We start from the raw sequence: 13,201 nt of genomic DNA on the forward strand, positions 1-13,201 counted from the left end.
GCAGTCTTCAGCTTTCTGCCCGCCATTTATTGAAGAAAAGGGGATGTCCCTAATTACATCAGCTGAGGTTTAACTAAAGGGAAAAGGGGAAAGAAAAGGAACTTACTTTAAACCTCAGCACATATGTTAAAACAAAGCATGTGGTTGTTTTACAATTGAATTGTTCCAAGAATACATGTTTAGAAGAAACATGTGATAGAGGCTGTTCAGGTCTCTTTTACAACCCACACTGCATGAAAAGTGGGATTTTCGTCAATATGCGGCACTGTAGATTGTCGTGGAACTTCAGGTTAGCGGCAGTTTACGACAATTTGCAGGCTTCGCCGAAAACTCCCGTAAATTGATCAGAAATTGACGTGGACTCTCTTAGGCAGTGTTCCCCCCATGCCCCCCCCCCATGGAATTCTAGGGGAGGCTTTAACATGTAAATGAACATGCTGTGAGCTATACAAATGCAAATCAGGGTTGCAGGGGGGGTTTTACTCCAAGTGACATTTTTCTAAAAGGTAAGAATACAAAGAGATCAGGCTCAGTATAGCCTCTTACATTTTAGCTTGAATTGATTTATTTAATTAAAGTATAGAGACCAAAACAGATCTTTAGCTGACAGAGCAATACATTTAGAGCAGTAATTATAAAAAAAATAAATTGCATTTAAGATAAAAAATAAAATGTTGTCTGTCAATATGCTCAATTCCCAACTACTTAAGTGGAAAAGTTTCAAGAAATGAGTCTGAGATGATTCACTTTATAACATGGCGCATTATCCTGTTGGAAGTAGCCATCAGAAGATTGGTACACTGTGGTCATAAGGTCCGGCCAGGTCAAGATCCGCAATTGCAATCGCACCAAACAGGAAAAAGAACATCGACAAATTCCGGTTCGTCAAATTAAAATATAGCAGCAACAGATCGGTGACTAGAAATTATAGCACAATATATATATAAAAAAAAAAAACTAACACCGTTTATTTAAATGATTGGATCCAAACTATTGGTTATTCACCAACGAGGAAGCAGATTTCTCATCTCCATCAAAATATTTATTTTATACCGAGGGACTTAAACTTTAATCAAATCCATTCAAAAGAAACTTCTTATTATAGGAATGAAAAGAGATGTTTGGGAGAAGAGAACAAGTTCATTCAAAAAAAGCAGTTTTGAATTATCCTTATCCCCGTTACAAAAATCTACAAAAATATATATATATATTTGGGCAGAAACTGAACATATGCTGGATGATGGTGGGATTTTTTTAATATGTCATATTAAATTAAGCGCTCACAGGGTTCATACAGGAATGAGTGACTCTAATTTAATGCTATTTGAAATGATTTTAATGCCATCAACAAGAACCATGTACACAAGTTATTAGTGTACATGAAATATGAAGGAGCTGCAGGCACAGTTCCATGACTCCTGTATGTATGTAAACACACACACACACACATATACGTATATATATATCCTCTAGCTTTTTCTCCGCCTGGAGCGATATAATATATCTGACGAAATTGTTTTTATAAGCATTTTTTATTAAAGAATTATAAATACTTCGATAAACATATTTAAATAATTTTAGTGCCAATTAAGGCCTTGATTTAAAAAAAAAAAAAAGAATGATTTTTTAATTATTTTTATTGATCCGCAGACACCCTGGTTCATCTCGCGCATGCTCTGTACGATCTCCAAGAAACTCAGAGCGGCGCGGCTGGATCCACAGTGGAGGATGTATGCTTTGCTTTGTGCAGGCGGTCTGGAGCGGAGAATGGGGGATTTCGGGGTAAAACTCCTCTTGGACGCGATGGCGACTCTGCATCGAACAAGACGAACTCAAAGAAGAGATGCTAGCGGTAAATATATGTTCGATTACTGCCTGCTACGCTAAAAGCAGCCTAGCCTAAGCTACGGCTAATAGCGGCTAATAGTAGCCTTGCAAGAACAAGCTTTATTAAAGTGTATTTTTTGTGATTCACAGAAAGCAGTACGCCGTCTTAACAACTCGGAGACTAATTGCAGGCGCTATGAACCGGAGCAAGGGTAAGATTTAAAGAATATGCTTTCATTCTGTGGTAAAAGGCAATGGATACGGATAGATACCGATCATAGCTTTACATTTTGTTTTCACAGACCTCCTATTTGCTCTGAGCCATCTCGGCAAGTCCAGATTTGCACGATGTTGATAAAGACCACATTGTGTGTAAGTGACTTGTTTTAATGTTTTCTCCTTCCTTGTTACTGTGACTTGCGTTTGATTTTTTATTTATACCACTCTCATTTATTTGTTTTCCAGCTGCCTGTAAGACGTATTTTCAGACGGTACGCAGGAGCTTCAGATATACGCAGCCAGCCAACACGCTGCGTGCGGAGGCTATCTGCTCGGAGTCGGGCCAGAAGAAAGAGGGTAAGACTTTATTTGGTGACTATTTTTCAGGTGCATTAATAGATGTGTTGTGTCCATACGCAGTGCGCTGATTCATTGTTTTTTTTTCAGTTGCTGAAAGCGAGGCAGAGTGTGCTAGCAGATGAGGAAGTGGAACTCTGGAAGTCCGCCTTCCTCGGCGGTGTCTCTGGATGGATTGTACGGTCGCCGCCATTTCGTAGGCCGGATCTCACTGAACTCTGTGTTAAGCTGCAGTCCCGGTTAGAAGCGATGCCGAAGTACAGGGCCACGCACAGTAGGCGTCTGCACATCGGACCTGCCTCGGAGGGAATGCTGCCAGTTACCTCCAACCCCGAGGAAGCAAACGGACCGTTCACAGACTTTTAATTTTTAGAAACGCATGTGTTTGGATACGCGTTGTATATAGTTGTGTGTGTTTTAATAAAGCTCTTTCTTTGCATAAACAGCTTCCTGGCAAATGTTCATTTCCTGTATAAATTCATTCATGTCCTTGATGGTAGCATAATAATTGTGTAGTAGTGTAGGATAACATAAATACACACCATATGAATGAATAAATATATGAATGAATAAATATATATATATATATATATATATATATATATATATATATATATATATATATATATATATATATGAATAAATATATATATGTAAATTTATATGTAAATATATATATATGCCAACCAATCACGAGCGACTTTACTTGTTTAAAAAGAAGTGGTTCCGTCCAATACTCAGTAAGAAAATTAAAGACTGGCGTGGCCACGTGTGGTTTTGCTGCCAATCACGAGCGATTTCATTTGTTTGAGAATAGTGGTTTCAGCCAATACTGAGTAGGTTATTCAAGCCAGACCTGGCCAGCCGCGCAGGTTTGCTGCATTCATATGCTAATTAGGGCCATTAGTACAGCTGATCGCTCTCCACATACGTCATGGTACGTTTCCGACAATTTGTGGCACGAGAAACGCGGACAAGCACGGGTTGCAAATTGTCGGAAACTGACGAAAATCAGGCGGATCTGCGGGAGTTTACGGGGACGAAAATCTCACTTTTCATGCAGTGTCTGTGATTGGATGCCCTCTCGACTCAGTGCAGGAGGTGGAAAACAAAAGGATCCTACCGGTAACTGAATTAACATCTCTGTTGGATAATGTCTCCCACCCAATGCATGAAGCAGTTGCAGAACTGGAGAGCTCCTTCAGTGACACACTGCTGCACCCTAAATGCACCAGGGACCGCTATCACAGATCCTTCTTCCCAACAGCTGGAAGATTTTATTACCCACTGTTCCCAACAACCTCAATAAGTTGTTACAATCAGGCTGATTTTGCAGTTTCTACCTTAGTCACTTAAATAACATGCCGCTATCATTTTTGCACATCTTTGATGTTGCTGCTGTTTTTTACTCTCCAGGTGCACAGTATTTATATTGTTAAAACACTTAACAGTACAGTATTTCATTTTTTTTATTTTTTTAGCTCTTCACTGTTATGTTATTCTTATACACTTTTCTAAGGTCCACATTTGTGTGACAATTTTTCTATAATCTTTTGCTGCTGTAAACACCAGAATTCCCCCATTGTGGGACAATAAAGGGAGTTTCTATTCTATTCTATTCTATTCTATTCTATTCTATTCTATTCTATTCTATTCTATTCTATTCTATTCTAAAATTAATAGGAAAGGGGTAAATGGGATTAATCCGATCAATGGCATAACGACATAACACTAAGCCCGTAAGCAACATTATCTGGGTGGGCCCCATATGAAGTACAACACTCACGCTCTCCCCATTCATCTCCTGGTCGCAATCTTCACTCACTGTAGCAGCATCGTCCACTAATCCCTCTTCGGTCCTTTGAAAGAACATGTTTATTTTTTCAAAGTTTATTCCGTTCTTCCAGCAGCTCTTCGTTGCTTTTTCTTTTCTGGAAATCCGCTTAAGTATCTCATTTTGGTAGCCATCATACGTAACGGTTATGGTTTTAATCTACGCTCTGGATTACCCATAATTCCAAGTCGTATTGTAAAAAAAACAACAAAAAAAACTCAAATAAATTGTTCTTTTGAGATCTTTATTGTGGTTTGAAACATATGAGTGTATTTTTCACCAACCGTCTAATGAACTATACACAGTTATTAACATAGTAATTAAAAGTACCACTGTCTGCTTTGCTATCGGTGTCATGTTAAAACGGCTCACCATCATATTGAAATCTGGCATGTGTTGGGGTATAAATAAGGTCCGCTCAGTCAGTCTAGTATCAGGTGGGTTTAAGAGGAATTTTTCGCACCAATATATCTGCAAAGAGACCTCCTAGTCCTCAATTGCATAGGGGGCCAACCAGGTGTCAGTGACGGGGCCCCTAAGAGGCCGGCGGCCCCTAAGCAACTGCAGTCACTGCTTACCATAGTTACGCCATTGAAGCCAATGTTAAACCAATAATACCAATCTAACCCTACATTTGCTACCACTTCCTTTCTAATTGGGACGCCCTACTCCTTCTAGGGTTAAGCATCTCCATGGGATTCAGTCTACAGGTAAAAAGCACACACTTCCAGAATAGCACTACAGAGCATAAATAAGGCTGTGAAGTAATGCGTGCCAGGTCGGTGAAAAAAAAAAGGAAGAGAAAAGAGTGGAATCATATAATATTAATGCTTCCAGAGTTGTGCAGGTGCTTTGGGTAAAACGCAGGCGCGCGCTGAACGCGCCGCATGTGATTCCCAGCTTCAGTCATGTTGGCAGCACGATGCGAGACGGAGACGAGCGCGAGGCTGTGAAAGCGGACCCTCTGCCAGGGATGGAGACGAGTCCCTGAGACCGCCGCCAACCCGGGATACCGCCTATCTGGACTCATATGTGTTTTTCTCTATGAGTGGGGGGGCTGCCTTGTCCTGCGTTTTTTTATTGTTTTTTTTTTTTTTTTTTTTTTATTCCCCCTCTTCCTGCAAGCAGCCTATAGTGGACCTGGATGCCGTGTGGGCGATACAGCCACAAGGGATGTATTGTGAATTGGCGGAGATGTTTTAGTCAGCTTCACATAGAATAAAAACAATTAAAAAAAACATCCAACCTTACACGGGATCTTAAAGATCGCCACCTGTTACCAGAAAATCAGGTAAGCCTCGCAAATCTACTGTCGCCTTTAACATTTGCAAAGCCTGACAGTAAGAGGGACGTAATTGTTATTCTCCTAAAGATCATTGAGATCAAACATAAATATTCACAATGTACTTTTTTTTTTTAAAGGTGAATTTTGCTTTAATGTTGCGCTCCAAAATTAATGTACCCATCACCTTTATAAACCAAAAGCGTTTATATCCACATTTAATATTAGGTTTGTGCGCTGAATAGAAGAAAACACAATAAATCAGAATTTCTTTAATATTTGATTAAGTGAAAGATATGTGGGCTTGCACAAACCTTTGCAGTGCATCAGTGCAGGTGTATATAGACAGCAACCGCAGTTCCTCAAGCAAGTGCAGTGGCAGTAGACCTCTTTTCATCCACAGCTATTCAGCTGCGTTCAAGTAGCCTGCTCCTTCTGTGCTGGATGCCAATCTAAAGCAACATTTCTACTTAGAGGGGGGAGAAGAATAAGCCCGTTTTTATAGCTGTTCACAAATCACTCGTCAGTGCTCTGCCTCTTTTTCTAGATCCTTCCCTGCTTGGGGAAAAAAGCTTCCTTGCAATGTCCATCTGTGGAGGGGTTTCACATGGGAAATGCTCTATGTTGGCTCAATGTAGAATTTTAGCTTTTAAGAAAAGTTCTGAATCAAACCATTGGTTTTTCCTGTCTTATCGTGCAGTATAAAAGTTTCATAGCTTTTTAAGGCTTTAATGTATTTCATTTTGGTTATATTTGACATACCAAATGGAAGGTACATAATGCATGGTTTAATTTCTGATTTTCTATTGCAAATACTGAAATATAAAGCGTGTATTTCAGTTATTTCAATGTTATTTCTTTGCATCAAGTGAGAAACCTTTGCCTATTCTTCCTCTAATTTGAACAGAAATGACCTGTGATAGAAATCTTATCCAGGGATGCCCGATATCATCAGCATGCTATCAGTCAGTATTAGCTTTAAAAGTAAATATGATACACCCGCCTTTCCACAAATGCAATTCATTGGTAAAAAAAAAAGGCACTGCTTATGTGATAAAAAGTACGGATTATATCTGCGGTGCCAACAGCTCAGGTTAAACCAGCTGATGCATGAGTCTGCCATGGGAGAGATGTTGAAGTAAAAATGTTGGTAATGTGGATGTTTTTTTCAGAGAAGCTTCACAAACAGGTAGTTGAAATGCTATTTGCAATGACTTTACAAGACAGGAGAAAAAAATTACATAGCATTGGTAAGTAAGGCTTGGGAAAAAATCTCAATATTGGTTATTGGCAATTTGAGTTGGACAATATCATCATGTCAGCCTAAATTTCAATATGGTGCATCTCTAATCATGATCATCTTGTACCCTCTGATTAGGGCTGCTGTTCTGTTGAAAGGTCTTGTACTGTAAGTGGGAGTTGTATTTTTTTCTTTTCCCAGAACTGCCCTCTGTTTAGCTATACTATCAGAATCTCCGACCATATTTGGCTGCACTGGATTTTCTTTGGGGGTATCAGGGTAAAGGACCCTAAGTAAAATGTGCCTTCCAATCTTAAGGCTTTGATTGTGAAAATGATTGATAATCATGTATCAGGGGAGATGGCGGCATAGTGGTTAGAGCCTTGCACTTTGAATCCAAAGGTTCTGAGTTCAAGCCCCAGTCCCAAGGACTGTCACTCTGGCTCCCTGAGCGAAGACCCTTAACCCCACACTTCTCCCTGGGCACCACACAATGGCAGCCCACTGCTCCCCAAGGTGATGGTTTAAATGCAGAGAGTTAATTTCATTGCCCTGTACTTCTGACAGTTTAATGACAATAAGGCTGGAGAAAAAAAATCTTTCCACTTCTCTATTATATGCTAATTTGTATTGGTCTGTCAAAAAATGGATTGATTTTGTGGTTGTATTGAGACAAAATGCAATGGACACTAGACTAGTTTTACAGAGTTTGCTTTTTATTTCTCTGATATACTTTAGGCCAAAGAAGCAAACTAGAGCTCAAGTTTAGACCTACCATAAAGACATAGTGTGAATTCCATTCACACTGGATGTGTGTCATGGTCCCATTTACTATGTGGGGAGTGGTGCTGAATTATCATTGACAGTTGTATTTCTAAACCCCCGACCACCCCCACCCTGCTTATTTCTGAAATCAAAGAGAATTTTGGCCAAGTGACAAGGCTATGCTGTCTGGAGATGGAAAGAAAAGATAAAGGGAAGAAGCGAAATGGTTGTCAGTCTTGTCTGAGCTGTATGTCATCCTGTGAGACAACTATGTCTTTGAAACTATCTTTTCTGCATCTAACTAAGATAGACTCAACCCCAATTTAAAGTCAACTTTAAAAACTTCTCTGAGTCATCTCATCGATAATCTGCTTTTCTTTTCTTTTGTCCCCTACTGCCATATCCATCTGGTACATTTAGAAAAATCCTCACTGGTTAAAGCTCCTGTAATATACAAGCGGAAACAGCAGTCCTAAAGCATCACTAAAAGCAGCGAATGTGCACATTGACATTAATTTTGTATGTTAACACATTCAAAGTGCTGCTCCACTCCCCCAGCAACACCTAGTCGCTTGATATGCAATCGAGCTGCTCTAAATATTCAAAGGTTGCTCTTTTTTGTCCTTTGAATTAAGCAGAAGTGGCTTTTTTAATGCCACATGTCTTTGTCCGTAAACTATTTTGATCTTAAAAGTTGTAACTGTACATGAACAACCTTTATTTTAACCTTTTATGTCCAGAGATCATTTCTTTCCTGCTCACTTTAGCCAACCATCTAAATTTGATTAACAACACTTTTTAGAGCCCTATATATATATATATATATATATATTTATATATTTATTTGCAAAAAATAACATAAAAAGCAGGAAGCCTGTATGTGCATTTGTAGAATATATCTTAGTGATTTTCCTCATGTGATTATCCAGTTTAAAGCATCTACATCTTCAAGCTTGGACATCTTCATTACAAGAGAGCCCTTGAGTTCAGCATAGAGAAGAAGTATACTACCTGATCATTCTGAAGGGGGGGGCAGAAGTGTTTGGTCAGTCATCCATACAAGATACTCCAGATCCTAAACTAATAGAGGAGGAGCAGTGCACCTTTTTTGCAGTGTGATGTACGAGCTGCACAAATAAAAAGAAACTGTGGATATATCTCTCAGGAAGAAGGGCTGCGCAGGGAAATATATTAACGACCTGTGCTACAGCATCACTGTCATGCAACAAGGAAAACCATTAGTCTGTCTTAACGGAGACTGATGGCTAATGAAGCGAATGCACACCCGACTCTTCATGAAGGGGACGACACAACTCTCATTTATATGCACCTCATATAGCAGCCTATCTGATTTAGGGGATCCGGCACTGCAACACAGAACCACTCACTTAAAGCTACACATGCTCGGTGATGACTGCTATAAGAAAACCAATAAGGGGTCAGATTATCCATAATGATAAATGATCACTTAACATATACATGGAAAAACCCAGTTGGATAACATCTGCACCTCCAGAGGAGGGTTTCTGTTGAGGTATTTTCTCTTTACTTTGGAACCTGGAACTAGTCCACGCTGGACAATTTTAGGTCATATTTGATTAATGTGTTAGAGCCTGCTTGTTAAGCACGGCTGCTCTGAAACCACGATACGGGAGCAGCTCAGCCTTGATGGCTCAGGCTGTAATCTGCATTACTGTGTTTCCATTTAATATTTGCAATCCATTTAATCAGTAGACGGAAGCCTAAAATAGCCCGAGGCTGTGTTCAACTCATTTCAGACTTTCCTTTTTATTGTCAGGGTAGGATAATGTATAAAATGGCACTCTTAGTTTTTTTGAACAGCTGTGGAACTGCCTACAACAGACGTTTATGTGGAGCTGTAGAAGCTGGTCCAGAATCAGGAAAGCAATAACACAAATATACAATGAGCACCTAATATTTTTTTCTTTTTTAGTGCTAAAAGGTTAATCTACTTTATAGAGTAATATTAGGACCAGATATGTGGACTGCTTAGTGACTAAAAATATTTTTAAACAACTGATTTACTTGTTGAAAGCTTTGCAAAGTGCTTCAGTCTTCCTTAGAAATTAACTTAAAATGACTTATATAACCTGTTTTTTTTTTCTTAACAATTTAGATGTTTATTTTTTTGTTGTTTTCCATTCCATGATTTAAGTAGAATTTTTCTGGATTATGACAAAGTTTTAATCAAAGTATCTTTAACCAGCTTCGAATCTATCTAATTTTATTAATATGGTTATACATATATATTTTTTATCGTATAAACTCAATCTTCTTGTTTTGTAATCACAAGGCCTCAGGCTTTAACGACAGCGCCCCCGACTAGGTTAATGTGCCACTGGGCAAGGCACTTATCTTCCAGTGTACAGCTCTGTATTTTGAGGTATAAATGTGTGAATGGAGGGAATGTGGTAGGAGGAATGAAGCGCCTGTCTAAATGCACCAAGGGTTGGCAGTGTAATTACTAGGTGAGTCTATTTACATTTAAAGTGTCTTAACATTTATTCTAACTGGGTGAAGGTGTATTCTTTTTTTCAGAGAAACAGATTTACATTGCTTTTATCAAGCCTTCAGAGTGCTTTTGTTATGTCATGTTCCATTTTCTGGAGCAGATTAAACCCATTCTGGATCCTGGAACAGACCAGTGAACCATGCTTTAGCACTGTTACAACTTCCAGCTTGGTGCAGTTGCTCCAGACCAAGGACTGGTTCACTTGCCTGTCCTAGCGTACCAAAAGCAGGAAGACAGAAAGCTACATACAAAGATTCAGACACCAAAAGAGCAACAAAAACCCCATGCTTGTACATTCTTCTTCTAGGTCTTTTTCTTTTCCATCAGCCCGATGCTGGAGCAATACTTCCCCACCAAAGCAATCTGTTGCAACGGCATGATGTTGTTGGACCCAGTATGAAATCTCTGTGTGAAAGTAAACTGTGACAAATAAAGGTTTGGCTTTTCTCACTTTTAGTGATCCCTGGACCAGACCCGTTGTATGAACGCACCCTAGAATATGTATTAGATTAAAGCATTTCAGCGATTATTTCCACATTACATCTCTTCCTCTAGCTATCAAGAGAATGAGACTAATATTAAATTGTTTAAAGACATAACTAGGGGTACTGTTTAGGGGTATGAAATCAAACTAGGAGTAATTAAATGCCAGTGTTTTAAAATGATAACATATTGGGCCTGTTACATTTTTTAGATACTATTAAGACCAATAACATTTTTGTACATTTTTACCTTGCTCGTGCAGTTAAAGAGCTTCAGTTTGACCTTGAAAAAGAAGTAGTGATTTCAACAAATAAGAACAAAAAATCCACCACTGTTTGTTAGTTTCAGGGATACCACTACTGTGAGGAAAGCAAAAAAACCAACCAACAAACAAAAGAAAATCCAAAACAAAATGTATCTAATGTCTCCAGCCTCTTTGGTTTCCTGTCTCTCTCTAGTTCTTTCTCTTGGCGTATAAAAGCCCAGGTAGAGCTCTCTGTGAAATTATAGCACATTCATTTGTTCGCAGACAAAATACAGCTGGCATTAACCAAAAAAAAAATACCCTACCTAGGGTCAAACATGGTGATGGTTTCATAAACTAAAAGCTGATGTCCAGCTGAGCAGGACCCAGAGTGAAAAGTGCAAATAATTGCTCAATTGCTAAATTATGAGCGTTGCACATTCATTTCAGGCCTTTAAAGTACCTTTAGGTGTTGATGAAAAGAGCTGGGTATTTTATAATGTGAATATGTTGGGGAATGTGTCAATTTCTACAGATAGACAGACTGACTGACTTCATAAAATACATAAAGGAACAAAAAATACAAACTTAAAGAAGAAAAACTCATAAAAAGATCCCTTACGTTTTAGGAGACGACGTTGCCTCATACCAGTGTTTCCAGTGTTTCCAGATGTGTGATGTAAGTCACTATATTCAGATAAAGTGAGGTAAAACACATAATATAGCGAATACTGTCTAAAGGGAAAGATTTTCAGATTTCAGGCGCACAATATGCTCTCTACTTTTATCACTCTTTGTCCATGCAACATTTTTTGTATGTTTTACCATCTGTGTTCCAACACAAAAGGCTTTGATAAAAGCTGTGATTCATGACTAATTCACAAACTGTGAGATAATTCTGAGTTCTTAAAAAAAAGCAAACAGAAGATGTAATTTAAAAAAAAAAAGATTCTTCTGTTGAAAAGATTGTTGCATGTCTTTCTACAAATGGTTCTTGCTTTACAAAAAAAAAGGATTTTCATTTTTTGTTGTTTAATCATCAAAATGTTTCACATTTACATCTTTCCACTCTGAGTTTCATCTTAGTCTATAAATATCTGGATATAAAAATGTCTGTCATCTTTTGTTACAAATGAACTTGTTTGGGAATGAAGTCCTTGGGATCTTCAGCTGTTAGGGATGTAGTGCACTACATATTTATCCCGTCTCAGAATTAACTACAGAACAAAATCTAAAGACAAAGAGACAACTCCTATTTTAACTCGGGATGTTTACAGTGACATGCCCTGATACAATATTCACACTGGATTTTTTTAAAAACCCAAATAAAAAACATTTTATTTGGGTTTTATTGGATAAACCACTGAAAAAAGGCACATCAGTGCAAAGTGAAATTAAACTGCTAGTCAGATTATAAAGACTTCTTGATGCTAAGCTCTTTGGCCTTATAATATGCAGATGTTGGCCAAACTTTTGTTTATATGTCAGCTGACTGCTTGATTCCTTGGTCCTCCTGATTCTGTTTGTTCAAAAAGGTTTTGTAAAAAGCCCCTGAAGCTTTTTTACAGAACAGCTGTTTTCTAAAATCAAAATAAGGTGGTGAAATTTAGTAATTTATCAAGTGACATTGCAAGGAATCCCTTAGGGTTGATTTTTTTTGGGGGGGGATCAATGTAAATTGAAAAAAAAAATCAAAATCATGCAAAACAATAAAACATAGAAATTAATGATTATTTCTGCATGCATTTTGTATCTTTTCCCCTTTTCTGCATGGGCTCTCAACATCTAGCTGCAGACTGTTGGGTTAATTGGGCTCATTTAATTGATTCTAGGTATGAGTGCACATGTATGGTTGTTTTGAATGTGTCTCTGTGCTGCCTTGTAATCAGAGATGGCAAAAGTACTCACTTTCCGTACTTGAGTAAAAGTGCAGATACTTGTGTTAAAAAATACTCTGGTAAAAGTGGAAGTACTGATTAAACTTCTTTACTGAAGTAAAAGTAACAAAGCACAGGCTTGTAAATTTACTTAAAGTATAAAAGTAAAAGTAGAAACCACTTTTTTCATGCTGTTGCCTACATTTTAAATGGATGTCTGCCAATAGGACTAGATCTCCGTTGTGTTCATTTTCAATCATCTCGTCGTCCATACTACTATGCTAATGCCACCGCCACAAAGTTGCAATGATTTGCCGCGAATGAATACCGCTGAATCTGTCGATTCATCTTGTAGTGGTGCGTCAAATGCAACGTAGATTCCCATCCAATTAGATTGAATTTGGTATTGATGACGTGAAAAATAATAATGGTAACTCCATTGAAATGATTCAAAACTAAAGTAACGAGCCAATTTTTTAAATGTAAGGAGTAGAAAGTACAGATATTTGTGTAAAAATGTAAGGAGTAGAAGTAAAAAGT

At 38.2% G+C, this 13,201-nt stretch overlaps 1 protein-coding gene across 1 annotated transcript in view; it reads left to right on the top strand.

Annotated features, from left to right (window-relative positions):
* The first annotated feature begins 5,126 nt into the window (after positions 1 to 5,126).
* The window catches only part of sntg1 (syntrophin, gamma 1), an 81,995-nt gene continuing 73,920 nt past the window's right edge, over positions 5,127 to 13,201 (top strand). The window contains exon 1 of the mRNA XM_038305803.1: positions 5,127 to 5,528. The gene's annotated coding sequence lies outside the window, so the exon portion shown is untranslated. The remainder of the gene's footprint in view (positions 5,529 to 13,201) is intronic.

Source organism: Cyprinodon tularosa, unplaced genomic scaffold (genome assembly GCF_016077235.1).
Source record: "Cyprinodon tularosa strain WSP-4 unplaced genomic scaffold, ASM1607723v1 ctg566, whole genome shotgun sequence".
NCBI classification, from domain to species: Eukaryota; Metazoa; Chordata; class Actinopteri; order Cyprinodontiformes; family Cyprinodontidae; genus Cyprinodon; species Cyprinodon tularosa.